The sequence below is a fragment of the Leiobunum rupestre genome, chromosome 10 (assembly GCF_980474605.1).
Source record: "Leiobunum rupestre chromosome 10, qqLeiRupe1.1.hap1, whole genome shotgun sequence".
Classification (NCBI taxonomy): domain Eukaryota; kingdom Metazoa; phylum Arthropoda; class Arachnida; order Opiliones; family Sclerosomatidae; genus Leiobunum; species Leiobunum rupestre.
In genome coordinates, this window is record NC_143393.1 from 40445940 (window position 1) to 40460318 (window position 14379).

Below are 14379 nucleotides of genomic sequence, written 5' to 3' on the forward strand. Positions count from 1 at the left end.
CGTGTTTGTTTCTCCTAGGTGGCAGCGACCGATGGAGGCCGACATTTCGGAGGTCACGTGCCGGAAGTGGGTAAACGTTTCGTTTAAAAAAAGCCAATCTGAAAGCCTTCTTATTTCGAATCTAGGGCATGAGGTTTATATTCTCTAACTACCATTTCGCTTCCACAAAGTTGATGCCGCGTTTATCGTCACGTAGTTAGAAGTGACGTAACTTACGTGGTAAATAAAATGAATTTATGGCATACTTAGGAATGATTTTGTTACTTATGGGAGTATCTAACTATGTTAAAAAAATGTGTTTTTTACGTCAATGACTAAAGAATTAACGTCACTAGAACGGACTGACTTTAATAAGGACTATTTATTAAAGTGTTGGTTGCACGAAAAATCGATAGTATTAAAAACGAATGAATGCGGGCTTGTTTGGAAGCCCAGGACGTTCTCTTTCCAAAAATGTGATTGTCGAAACAAATTTCCAAGCCTAAGTGTATTAACTTTGAGTCCGAAACTGACCTTTTTCGCTCTCCAAAATCCTGATATTTTCGACGAATTTCTCTCCTCCGTAGCACGAGCAATTTGGGGCAAATCAAAGCTGTTGTTTTATTCCTAAAATAGAAGGAATTGAAGTGGAGGGATTCTGTTTTCTTGTAGAAGTTTTCAAACCAGAGGTTTTTAATCATAATATTAGGCTTATTATCGAAATAAAATAAAAAAATTTACGACCCGACGTTTTAAGAAGAATTTACAAGGAGCCTTCGGTTCCATATCGTTTTTCTACTACGTAGGCTTGTGTATGCCTATTTCAATTACTACCGCGTAGGACTTTTACCTGGGTGTTAAATCAACCCGCTTTTAATCCCAGATGTAAAGAAATGTATTACTGACAATTAGCCAATGATACGCTTCGCATTTTCTGACGTCATGGGTGCCGAGAAGAATTTTAGAAGTCTGGAAATTCGCCGAAAAACTCGATTTCCACCATTTCGACTTCTTTTTATAATAATTCAAAGACCACTTAACCGATTTTGATGAAATTTTCTGTACTTGCTATAAAATGTTTGCTCTTTCTAATGAATCATTAATTAGCAATAGCTAAAATTTCGTGCAACCAACACTTTAACTATATTTTCTTTGATCATCCATGGATTAAGTAACTTTATAAAGTTCTTTCTTGTGAATTTCACTCTTGTAGCAGTTAAAGATTTTATTTTTTATTTTTACCCATACGATAGAAAATTGGAAACTTTCGGTGTTGACTATTTTGGATTCCAGAACCTCCAACACCAAGAACCACATTAAATAACCATTCCTGTTTGGTTATTTCAGGTATCGTCCATTTCGACCAAAATCCCATTCAATTCAAAAATATCCTTCCTATTCCACCGAATATTTTCGAGCCCAAAGGGTTGGAAAATTCAAGTCCCATTCAATTTACGTTAGGTCAGGTTAGGTCGGGTTAGGTCGGGTTAGGTTGGGTTAGGTTGGGTTAGGTTGGGTTAGGTTGGGTTAGGTTAGGTTAGGTCGAGTTAGGTTGGATTAGGTTGCGTTGGGTTAGGTTGGGTTAGGTTGGGTTGGAAAGGGTTAGGTTAGGTTAGGTTACGTTAGGTTGGGCTTAGGGCCTCCGTAGACGGTAGTAAAATAGAATTGAATTTCGGTCGAATAGGACCAAAGATATATTTAGCTATAAATCTCACATTTGGGCTATTTTCAGTCGAATGGGACACCAATGAAAAACGTATTCCGTCGAATGGGAATTCGGTCAAATGGGACCAGAGCGTTATTTAATCAAGGCTCTTTTAATAAAGGATACGTCTTATTATGATTTTCTCAAGGACAATTTCCAAATTGGGAGATTACTTTTTGACGGAATGGAAAAAGGGGAATTAATCGAACGTGTTCTGAGTCAATCCCTTCTTATCTCTCTTCCCTTATCCTTGGTTAGATAATTTCTTCCGAAAGGGGTTTATTATGTACTTTTGTCATTGTTTTACATTAAATTCCTTTTAATGAGGCAATCTCGGGTTATTCAGGTCGTAATTTTCAGATATCTTAATACATTCGGTTAGTCAGATCAGGTTTTTTATTACACCCAGCAATCTGATCTCAAATTGTATCTGATTCATTATACCAAGTAACGGATCTGAACTGATCCCTCATAAGTCTTTTCACCAGATTAAAATAAACAGTCATTGAAATTTCTAAAATCATTTAATAGGGGTGTATATCAGACCGAAAACTGTGAGGGATCTGAAATCCGCTCACAATCTGTCTGTCAGTTTACAATGAATTCAGATTAGTTTTTGGGTTTAAATTATTTGATTTGTATTTTGGCCCATATCAACGGAACTGATAATATCTGAGCGTAATAGCGAATATTTTTTATATCTGATTTCTCACAATTATTTCTCCGGTTCTGACAACGCGAGTCTTATAATATTCGGCTGGCAGCACTAGTTTTGGTACCGATTTAAACATATAGAGGGCAGTGTTAATGTGGAAGTAGAGGAAATGTTCTTAGTTGATCAAAACGCGGCACTTTTTAAAGAATATTGATTGAAATATTTGAAAGAGTGCCGGTTGCATATTGTGAACGAGCTTGATTATTTGGTCCTAGAACCCCTAGATTTTTTCAACGGTAACAAAATCGGATTAACCATTTTAACCATTTGCGGAAAACAGTTCGATTTCTACCAGATAACTGAATTAATAATCTGTTTTCTAGCCGAGACATCAGATCACAAAATAAACATTCGGCTTATTTAAATGTGATAATGCAATTTTAAAAACCGCGCTTTAGACTAAAATAGAAAACTAATCTTTTCTAAATGTTTTTATTGTTTACAAATCAGATAACGTAATATTCTTCTAAAATCTATAGCAAATAGCAGTTTGATTAACAAATGATTAAATTAAAAAGCGGATCAGTTAACAATATTAATAATAATAATTATAATAATCAGGCCTAAGCCAACTAGTAACTTGTGATGGCCCAATTACCGGTGGTCGGGTTACAACGCGTAGGAGGGTGGTGGAAAGCCACGAGCCAAGCCACGCGAGCCAACAGCTCCCTACACTCGCTATTACAGTTAACCTCTACAAGTTTTTATGGAAGGGGAAAGCGAAGAGCTCGTGGGAAAACCCTCTCCCACTAGCGGGGAGAGAACTAGCAAACTCAAGGTTAGTAGATTTGATAAGATTAGATAATAGTAAAAGTGACATAATTACCAAAAGTGTGACAATTCCTGCACTTTCGTATGCTAAAGGTTTAATGAATACTCGTTTCGAGATCGACCACATAAAAGACTATTTATTGTCGCCTTTTTGGATTTATTTTTAGTCTCTGGTATTTTATCGTAGGTATAGCCTCTCCACAGAACGACGAAAAATCAAAAAATACACTCACTTTGACCAGTGCTACTTAGTTCCTCCGTTCCTCACTACGACGTGTTATTTGTTGCTTTTAACTTCCTTCCCTCCCCAAGGAATACTTACCCTTCTCCCCTCCCAACTTGTATTTCGCTCGTAACATTCATTCTGAAATAGGTCCGATTGACATACTTTTGGTAATTATGTAACTTTGGATATTAGGGAGTTATTTATGTTTTGCCTGCTTTTCTATCTGTACGAGTATGTGAGCAGATACAAAATACCAGATAAATTTAAAGCAACTAATGGAATTTGAAGTAAATAGATAAGAGGCTAACAATTGTAAGTTAGACCGTTTTAATTTGAAATAACGCGTTCCTTCGGTTCTTAGATTCTTCAACGCCTCGAATGCATGTGCCGAAGTACCGAGTTATTTAAAACTTAAACGGCCTAACTTAATGTTAGGAATCAGAATTTAACGTAATGGAATCAGGATTCGTCGTACAAAATTACCTCTTTTAAGCAAACAAACAAAAGATTACCTTTATAAGAATATTCCTTGAATGGAAGCCTCCTTGCTCAAAATGAATTTTCTGTCTAATAATCCGGAACGGCTAAAGCATCTACGGATGGTACAAACATTCTAACCTTTTATTGTAAATGTTTTCTTCGACTTAGGTGATCCGAAAATTGCGCGTCATTAGTTTCGCCTTTGAATTGGTTTTTTTCCTACAACGTTACAGTTAGTGTTTAAGAAACGCGCCGATCGAAACTGCGAAATTCCAAGTATGGGACACGGTATTTCTAATCACATTATATCTAGTAATGCCGGCTTTTCTCCGCTAGGTGTTGTTGGGAATCTATCTTCGGATTATTTTCGTCTTGGTCTTTCTTTCCTTCGAGTTTGTTGCCCCGAATGCCACAAGGGGGCGTACGCTGCCTGCAACACCATTAAGGTTGGCAAATGCCGCTTTGATTTATGTATAGTTTTTCTGGTTATTGTTATAGCTTGTCGCTGTTATTTATCGATCCAGCTGATTAAATTGAGATGGTTATTGCTTCGTTGTCTTCCATTGGACGCTCCTTCTCCCAAGTCATCGAGCTGCAATTGTTATATTACGTATATATATATATTATATTATATTATATTATATATATATATATAATATACAGGGTGTTTCAAAAGGTTGTGCAAAAATGTTAAGGCTAATATCGGCTATCCTAGGCCGATATTATCGGCCACGATTAGCCGATATATCGGCCGGCCGATATATCGGCTGTACCCATATCGGTGCATCCCTAATAAAAAGAGTGACTACACCTTCCTAAAAGGTTCTTTTAATACCATTTATGTTTCAATATTCGTAGTATAGGGTGTAGAGGTAATCCTTTACAACGGCGCTTTTAAAGGTGTCCCAAAACACCTTTTTATAAGATAAAACATCTTTATTATATGCTCTTTTAACACCTTACTTTTGCCCTAAAGGGTGTATTGTAACTCCCACAAAAGTTGTCATAATGGTGTTTAAACCTATCTCACTCCTTTATAACACCCTTTGTAGACTTTTTCATTCCTTAACAAGAGGCTATACACCATTTTCAAACCCATTTCAAACCATTATAACACCCTTAAACACCTTTATAACGCCTTTATTTTTAAGAGTGTAGGGGGTGAGTTGAGAAGTATGCCTGTTTTTTCCCATTTTCCTACGATAAGTTAACAGAGCGCCAGAGAGCTTCAAAGTGTTGTCTACTAGCCCCTGGAAGTAGGCTGAAACAAGCGCAAAACCAAGCAGCGGGGAAACGCGAACATTAAGGTTTGGGTTCATGTGATAGGTATAAAAGGACTTTGTAAACAAATCGATGTAACCAGCGCAAAAAGGTAAACTTAAACAGTATTTAAAGTCTAGCTAGTAGGCCACAGTTTGAAGCTCTCTGGCGCTCTTTTAACTAATCGTAGGAAAATGGGAAAAAACAGGCATACTTCTCAACTCACCCCCTACACTCTTAAAAATAAAGGCGTTATAAAGGTGTTTAAGGGAGTTATAATGGTTTGAAATGGGTTTGAAAATGGTGTATAGCCTCTTGTTAAGGAATGAAAAAGTCTACAAAGGGTGTTATAAAGGAGTGAGATAGGTTTAAACACCATTATGACAACTTTTGTGGGAGTTACAATACACCCTTTAGGGCAAAACTAAGGTGTTAAAAGAGCATATAATAAAGATGTTTTATCTTATAAAAAAGGTGTTTTGGGACACCTTTAAAAGCGCCCTTGTAAAGGATTACCTCTACACCCTATACTACGAATATTGAAACATAAATGGTATTAAAAGAACCTTTTAGGAAGGTGTAGTCACTCTTTTTATACTGTTAAAAACACCCTTTTGAAGATCGAAGTGAGGCCCATAAATGATTAAATTACACCGTTTATGTTCTAATTAACACCTTTTAAGATCTGAGTGAACACCTCTCGATATCCAACTTAACACCGATTTGTCAAAGTTAAATAGCATCTTCAAAGGTGTTAATAGGCCCTTTTGTTAGAGTTAAATAACACCGTTGAAAGTGTTAAAACGCCCTTTTTAAGAGTTAAATAGCATCTTTAAAGGTGTTAATAGGCCCTTTTGTTAGAGTTAAATAACACCTTGAAAGTGTTAATACGCCCTTTTCAAGAGTTAAACAGCATCTTTTAAGGTGTTAATAGGCCCTTTTGTTAGAGTTAAATAACACCTTTGAAAGTGTTAATACGCCCTTTTCAAGAGTTAAATAGTATCTTTAAAGGTGTTAATAGGCCCTTTTGTTAGAGTTAAATAACACCTTTAAAAGTGTTAATACGCCTTTTTAAGAGTTAAAACACATCTTTAAAAGTGTTAATAAGCCCTTTTAAGAGTTAAATAACACTTTTAAAAGTGTTAATACACCCTTTTTAAGAATTAAATCACACCTTTAAACGTGTTAATACGCCCATTTGTAGAGTTAAATCACACTATAATACTACACGTTTAAGCACAGCGTTAACTAGGGATTTTTCATATTTCTTTATTAACTAAAACATGGTGTAATTGTTACCATTTCACACGGTTAGGGGTAGTTAATCCCAATAAGGGTTTCCTAGAAAGATAACGTTTCTGTCAAAAATGGATTAAATGACAACCAAAAATCGAACAACTGCACATATAACTATCTAGTTTTATAATGTGAATATTCATTAACGCATACCGTGCCAAAATGTTTAATTGCGTGTTTAAAATATATGTATTTTATTTAAATATATACATTTTGTAAATATTTGTGAATAATTATCTATTTTTAAATGTTATTGGAATTTCAATTTATCTTATTGTTTAATTGGCTTATTCGTTTAAGCAAGAAGTGTTAAAAGTTCTATAAAATGCGAATTCAAGAAAAAATAATAATTAACTAATTAAATATGATGTTTTTGATTGGTAGCGACACCTATTATCACGTTAAGTCGAAAGTTTCAGTCCAACCTGGGCCTTAGTGTCAATTTTTGAGTTCTACAACGCCTGGGCCAATGAAATGATCCACAACCCCAAATTTGCCCATTGCGCAAAGCATATCCGTGAATTCTATATAACAGAGCTGGTCCGAGATGATAGAGGTCGGGGATGGTTAACTTTTATTCAATAGATAAAGCTCTCAAAATTATTCGTAAAACGTGTTGATCAAGTAATTTATATTTCTGTATTATCCGATTATTTTTTTGATAAATTTGTAAAATTAATCGGAAAAACGACGTTTTTTTCGATAAAAAGTTCAAATTGTACGAATAATACATGTTTTTTAATCATTTTCCGAAATATTTACCGGTAAATTTCTTTGTTTACATTTTTTTCCCGAAAAAAATCCATTTAAACATGGATAATGATTAACCGTTACCGACCTCTATGTGATGATCAGCCATTACGCCTTAAGTAATATCTTCATCGAGGCTGATTAGTTAAATAAAATACGATAAAGATATTTTTTCGTGCTTAAGCTATCCATAAGTTTTTTATACATATTTTATGTCTCCGTCATTCGGTTTTTTAACAGATAAGAATACTTTTTTTACACGTTTGGTTTTCGGTATAAAACACCCTGGCATTATTTTATTAACGTCTTAGGTGTAGCCGGTTCGTTGTCGTGTTGCTTTAGTAATACTGAACATTTTTAAAATTAGTCTCGATCACGGAAATAGCTGTAAACTTTAACACTTTCTTCATTGAAGAACAACTTCTTCGAATTAGTTTAATTGAAATCATGTGAAATGAAAATATATATATTAATTTAAAAATAAATATCAATTTGTATACAACTACACTAGTTTTTTGGGTTTTCGCTGTTTCTATTGGTAAAATAGTATTTATTAGAAACACAATTCCTTTAACAATCTTTCAAGGGTGTTTTTCAAACCAACAAAAGGTGCTATTGAACACTTTAATATGGCATACTAAAACCATTAAAATTGTTAGAAGTGCCAGGTACCTTTTAAAAGGTCATTTAAACAGATTTATAGGTTAACTTATTTATTAAAGGTGTGCTTTTACTCTGTAAGGGGCATATTTACACCTTTAAATCAGTGATTTTACTCCTTAAATGGGCATATTTACACCTTTAAAACATATTTATAAATCTAAAGGTGTGACTAAAGTCTTACCAGGTGCAACTAAACTGTTTTAAAGTGTGCATTTACACCATTGAAAGTCTGATTTTACTCTTTAAAAAGGCGTATTTACACCTCTGTAGGTGTTATTTATCTCTTACCAAGTGCAATTTCTCTGTTTTAAAGTGAGCATTTATACCTTCAAAAGAGGGATTTTACTTTATAAAAGAACCTAATTACACCTCTGTAGGTGCGATTCAAATCTTATCAGGTGCAATGTTTATCTTTTGTAATGCGCATCTACACCTTTTAAAGTTTGATGGTACACTTTCAAATATCGTATTTAAACCTCTAAAGGTGAGATGTATCTCTTACCCGGTGCAATTTACACCTTTAAAAGTGTAAATATATTATTTAAAGGTGTTCTATAACTCTTTAAAAGGGTTTTGAACTCCTTCACGGGTTTGATTTTACTCTTTAATAGGCGTATTGCCACCTTTAAAGGCGTGATTTAATGCTTAAAGGTGCTAAATGACTCTTTAAAGGTGTATTTTCTGCCGCCAAAAGCTATACATTGTAATTGTATAATTTTAAAAGTGTAGTTTCTGCCGCCAAAGGGTGCAATTGCATACATTTAAAAGTGTAATTTCTGTTGCAAACAGGAGTATTTTCGTTTCAAAAGGTGTACTTTGTATCCCGAAAGGGTGTACATTAAGTATCTGGAAGGTGTCATATTTGTGGCGGAGAAAAAGGTGTTATGAAGCACCCGTTTTTTTAAGAGTGTACAACTCCTTCAAAATTTTGCATAACCTTTTCAAACACCCTGTATATTATAAATATATAGATATACATTATACACTAGTAGTATCTTGTACCGTTAGTAACATAATAGAATAAGTATGTCACTGAACTATTTTGGTTGATGATAGTATGTCCATCGTTGGAAAATACAGCTAGGTTAGTTTGATGGCGATGAATTAGATTTTTTATTACTGAAAGCGTTGCAATTTCCAGTAGGCCTTGGGTGATTCTTTATTAGGCTGAGTTTTTTGGGCATCGTTACTAATAGTAATTAATAGTGAGTGTAGGGAGCTGTTGGCTCGCGTGGCACGAAGGGCTTGCCACCACCCTCCTACGCTTTGGAACCCGGCCACCCGAATTAAAGGCTTTAAACGTCGCTTGATGACTTGGGCCTTAGGTTGTGCCTTGGGTATTAGCCTAGCAGATTATTATTATTATTATATTTCCCAAAACTAGTGACCTTTTTATTTTAATTGATAAATAAAAAATAAGGGTAATACTTATGCTTCTTATGTACTTAAGTACTTAGAATATTTTTCGTTGTTCGGTTGTGTAATTTTCTTTAATTTGGCCTTGATTGGTAAAAAGGTTCAAATGTTGCTGGGACAAATAAATTACCGGACCAGGACCATAAGCCAAAACCGCTTTCCTCAAACTGCATCGGTCACCAGCGCTCCTACCGAGATAAATACGAAACGTTTCCACCCAAATTCCAAGCAACAGCCTAAAGATTACGTTAAATGATCTTTAGTCCCTCGTCTGCTTTGCATTTTCAAAAGAAAGAGAAGTTAGCTATTTTTAACAGGTTTGAAACACTCGATTATTTGTCTAAAATTTAAACCTAGATTCTTTTTTAGCGCCGTGGTGTCGGAGATTGGAAACATTTTTACTCAAATATTAAATAAATATTAATATTAGACCTTAGCGGATGCCTCACAGTTATCTATTTTATATATCCCTCCAATAAATTCATTTTGAAATTTTAATTACTATTTATTTTAATTTCCTTTTATTGAAATTTACTAAATAAATTTAACAAATATTGTATTTAAAATCCTTTAATTAGTATAATGACTTCAATAAATATGAAATTTGGTACGGATTTCAGTATTTCACGTTTTGTAATAGTACGTTCCCGTAATTAATAATAATTAATAATACCAGAAGTTGATAATATATATCTTACGAGGGAAGTAGTCAGCTAAACTATTTAAATGACACATTTACCTTAGGAGATTCTAATGGTCATGAATATCCCGTCGAACAGCGAATGTGTTACAAATGTTTTACTTTGTTTATCGATTTAAAACGTTAAGATTTCACTGCGCTTACGGATAGTTACTTATTTATAAACTTTTTTCCGACATTTAAGTTTTAGAAACTAATTATATGATGTTTTTCACCCAGCACTATTTTTCTTGTGAATCGTATTTTAAAATTGCCGCGGGAGCTTGCGAAAGTATTTGTTTCGAGCTATTAACATTAACAGAATAATAGACGTATTATTAAATACATACCCCGTGTTCCGGTACGGTGTCCCGTTATTTTTCACCATAATTCTTTTAACTTCCGTTACCATCGAAAAGCATCAAGTGAAATTGAAGTCAGCGCGCGTTGGGCGTCAACTACTTCGTCCATCCGTTCGCTTTCTCGGACAGTCCGCTAAAAGACCAAGTTGGACCGGCCGAGGAGCGTCGGCCGCTGTATGGCCGTATTTCTAACAATCAAGAATCGATCCTGATAGCTGAGTGTTGTTACCTCCCCCCACGAAGAAGAAGAGCCTGTGGCCTTATCACGTAATTTTATAATGGCAAAATCGCGTGTTCTTCCACTGACGTCCAAATATTGAAACGAGATCGCCTCGCCTTATCTGATAGCCGCCTAAGACACGTTGATACGCTAACTTTACCAGACGTCCTTTCACTCGGTATACTTTCAGTTTAAGTCGGAGTGATTGCCATTCTTATCCAATTTGTCAACTCTTTTCGCTTTCATTGCCTAAATTTCTTGCTTCCATTGGATGTAAATAGTCGCGAAAATAGGCGTTTCTTTTCTATTGGTTGTTACGGGTATATTTCGCAACGATTTAGTTACCAAACCACGTATGAACAAAATATAACATTGGGAAAAACATAAATTTAAATGTATTACCGATAAAGTATTTAAAAAAACTGTGTTGAGAGCAAAAAGATTATGTTGATAGCAAAAATACTGTGTTGAGAGCAAAAAGATTATGTTGAGAGAAAAAGACTGTGTTGAGAGCAAAAGGATTATGTTGAGAGCAAAAAGACTGTGTTGAGAGCAAAAAGATTATGTTGAGAGCAAAAAGACTGTATTGAGAGCAAAAAGATTATGTTGAGAGAAAAAAGACTGTGTTGAGAGCAAAAAGACTGGGCTGAGAGCAAAAAGAATATGCTGAGAGAAAAAAGACTGGGTTGAGAGCAAAAAGATTATGTTGAGAGAAAAAAGACTGGGTTGAGAGCAAAAAGATTATGTTGAGAGAAAAGAGACTGTGTTGAGAGCCCAAAGATAATGTTAAGAGCATAAAGATAATGTTGAGAGCAAAAAGATAATGTTGAGAACAAAACAACTATATTGAGAGCAAAAAGACTATGTTGAAAGCAAAACGACTATGATGAGAGCAAAACGACTATGTTGAGAGCAAAACGACTATATAAAGAGTAAAAATACAATTTTAAAAGCAAAACGACTGTGTTGAGAACAAAACAACTACCTTGAGAGTAAAACGACTACGTGGAGAACAAAATGACTATGTTGAGAACAAAACGACTACATTGAGGACAAAAAAGACTATGTTGAGAACAAAAAGACTGTTGAGGGCAATTTTTGCGATTATCACAATCCACCTCACACTTGGACAGTATGTTCCTCCCCTTAAGAGTCAATCAAATCAGATCGGCATCTGATTGGTTCCCGAAAACTAACATCTTCCGACGCGTTAGAAGCGCACGTCGGTCACGGTTTTCTTCCCCCTCTCGTGACGCTGATTATCCAACCATAGCCTTTATGCCTATAGTATGAATAACATTTGGAATAATATGATACATTTTTAATTCAGGGCCACACGAAAGTGGGCCCGGGCCCCGGTAACACAGTAATTCCGGGCCCCAAGAGAGACGTTATTGCTCAACATAAATATACGCTTACGGGAAGAAACTTGAAAGATGTTGTTCAGTTGTTCCGGGCCCCATTTTTTGGTGGCCCCACCAATTTGTACGGGCCTGAGAGTGTATAAAGATGTTTAGAGGCCTTTTGGCTTTCCATTATCGATTCTAAGTAGCACTTTAAATTTACGAGTTTTAATAACGCTATTTTATATTTTATATATAGCAGTTTAATTTTACGAAGTTCAAAAACGCTCGTCTAAATTATAAGTCTTGGCCGTTCATGACACACAAAATGTCTTTAAAGTAATTTACCTTCATTTCACACTAACGAGGAGACTACCCGAGGTGATAATCACCGATTTTGTTGCGACTAGGTGGGTAAGTAGACCTTATGGTAACAAGAAATTTCACCAAGGGAAAAGTTGCAATGGGCATTAGTTTTGCCATGGCAACCGAAAATTTTTTTGACAACACAGTATGTATATTTTCCAATTGAAAATGACATGGGAATCTGAGCACTTCTAAAAAATAATAATAATAATTCTAATTAATTTTGATCAAATTCAAACAACTAAATTAATTCCATTTTATTAATTTTGATAAAATTCATTTATTACGGTCGATTTGGCGATTAGTTTTTAAATACAACTTTTCTATTTTATATTTCGCTTTTCTCCATTTTTACCGATTCTGATCAATTTTGATCAAATTGACCAAAATTCATCAAAATATCATAAAATTCATTAATTGTCAATTTTGATCTATTTTTTTGGTTTTGAAAATTTTCACAGGGGGAATATATACGTACTGTGTTGTCAAAAACATTTTCGGTTGCTATGGCAAAACTAATGCCCATTGCAACTTTTCCCTTGGTGGAATTTCATGTTACCATAAGGTCTACCTACCCACCTAGTTTCAACAAAATCGGTGATTATCACCTCGGGTAGTCTCCTCGTACGTTTCGTTGCTCGTGCAGTTACGGGACGTCAATGGTACCATGGAGGAAAACAGTAAACCAAAATACAGGCCCGTAGCCAGAAAAATTTCGTTAAGGGTGTAGTAGCTTTTTGTTAGGGGGCACATTTTTTTCGTTACCTAATTTCGAAAATTAACATAAGTGGTGCCGTGAAATGTTTTTGGTGTTCAACAAAAAAACACCTTGCTTTCTGCAGCAGACCATTCAACAACTTGTATTTTATTAAGAAATAGTTACCTATAAATAACGATCTAAACCTAAGACAAAGATAAGTGGTCCAAAAGGAAAATTTCAACGAATAGAAATTTAAAAAAACTAATAAAGATGAAGGGGCAGATAATATTCTTTGAGGGGAATGGATTAAATTGAGGAGGCAGGTGGGGGCAAATAAAAATTTCATTTGAGGGGGCAAAATTTATTTTTGAGGGGGCATCGCCCATGAATGCCCCCCCCCCCCCCGTGGCTACGGGCCTGCCACAATAGAATAGTAAGACCTGCATTATCGCCACCTGGTGACGTTTTCAACAGAGGAAAATAGTAAACTGGAAACATGAAAACACCACTATATTTTGTATATTTTTAAAGAAAATTGAAATAATATTTAAAAAAAGCACGTAAGTCAATTTACTTGATTTTGGATGTAAGTCGACAATTTAGCCTATTTTTGATCTACTACAGCACCTGCAGAAATGCTCCACCCGCAATACGCGCGTGTTCAGGGATGAGATCCTCACCAGGGACTGATTAATGCTATCCGACACTACTATTATAGGATATTGATATACGACAACTAACGTTAAATTACGCCCAGGTGAATGAGGAACGCGAATATTTGGATGAAAATATATCAACACGACCTACGCTCTGAATACTAAAATGTCTCGTTTAAAGTTAACAGCGCGGTAACAGTCCATCAAAAGAAATACCGCTTTTATCGCGAAAAAAAGGATCGATTGCTACTCAGGATTTTTCTTTCTTCGTTTGACGAAAATAAACTGAAATTACAGCCTTGCTTTTCGTTTTAAGAAAATCGAAACGGTCCTTTGAATTGGACTTTCACTCATGAATATCTTAGCTTTATTTCTTATTCTATTATTTCGAGACGTATTCACATGAGACTAGTGCTCGGCATTCGATTAATTTTTATCCATGCATAAAATAAGCTCGGCGATATTTAAATAATATTTATTTAAATAACCAATAGTTGAATAAAAATTGTAAAATGTTTAAATATTCGAAAGCGAATAAGCCTATTATTTAAATAAAACAAACAATTATTTAAATAAATACCACTTTTATTCAAATAAATGCTTGGTTGCGTAAAAAACATTATTAAATAATTTGAAATGATATTCTTTTTACCAACGTTTTTTAAATAAATCGGAAAATTTGTGGATAATGAATAAACAATTCCGAGCACTACATGAGACAAAATAATGTTGCATAATTTTTCTGATCGGGCGATCTTTAAATCTACTACATAATTGGGTTAAACACTAGTA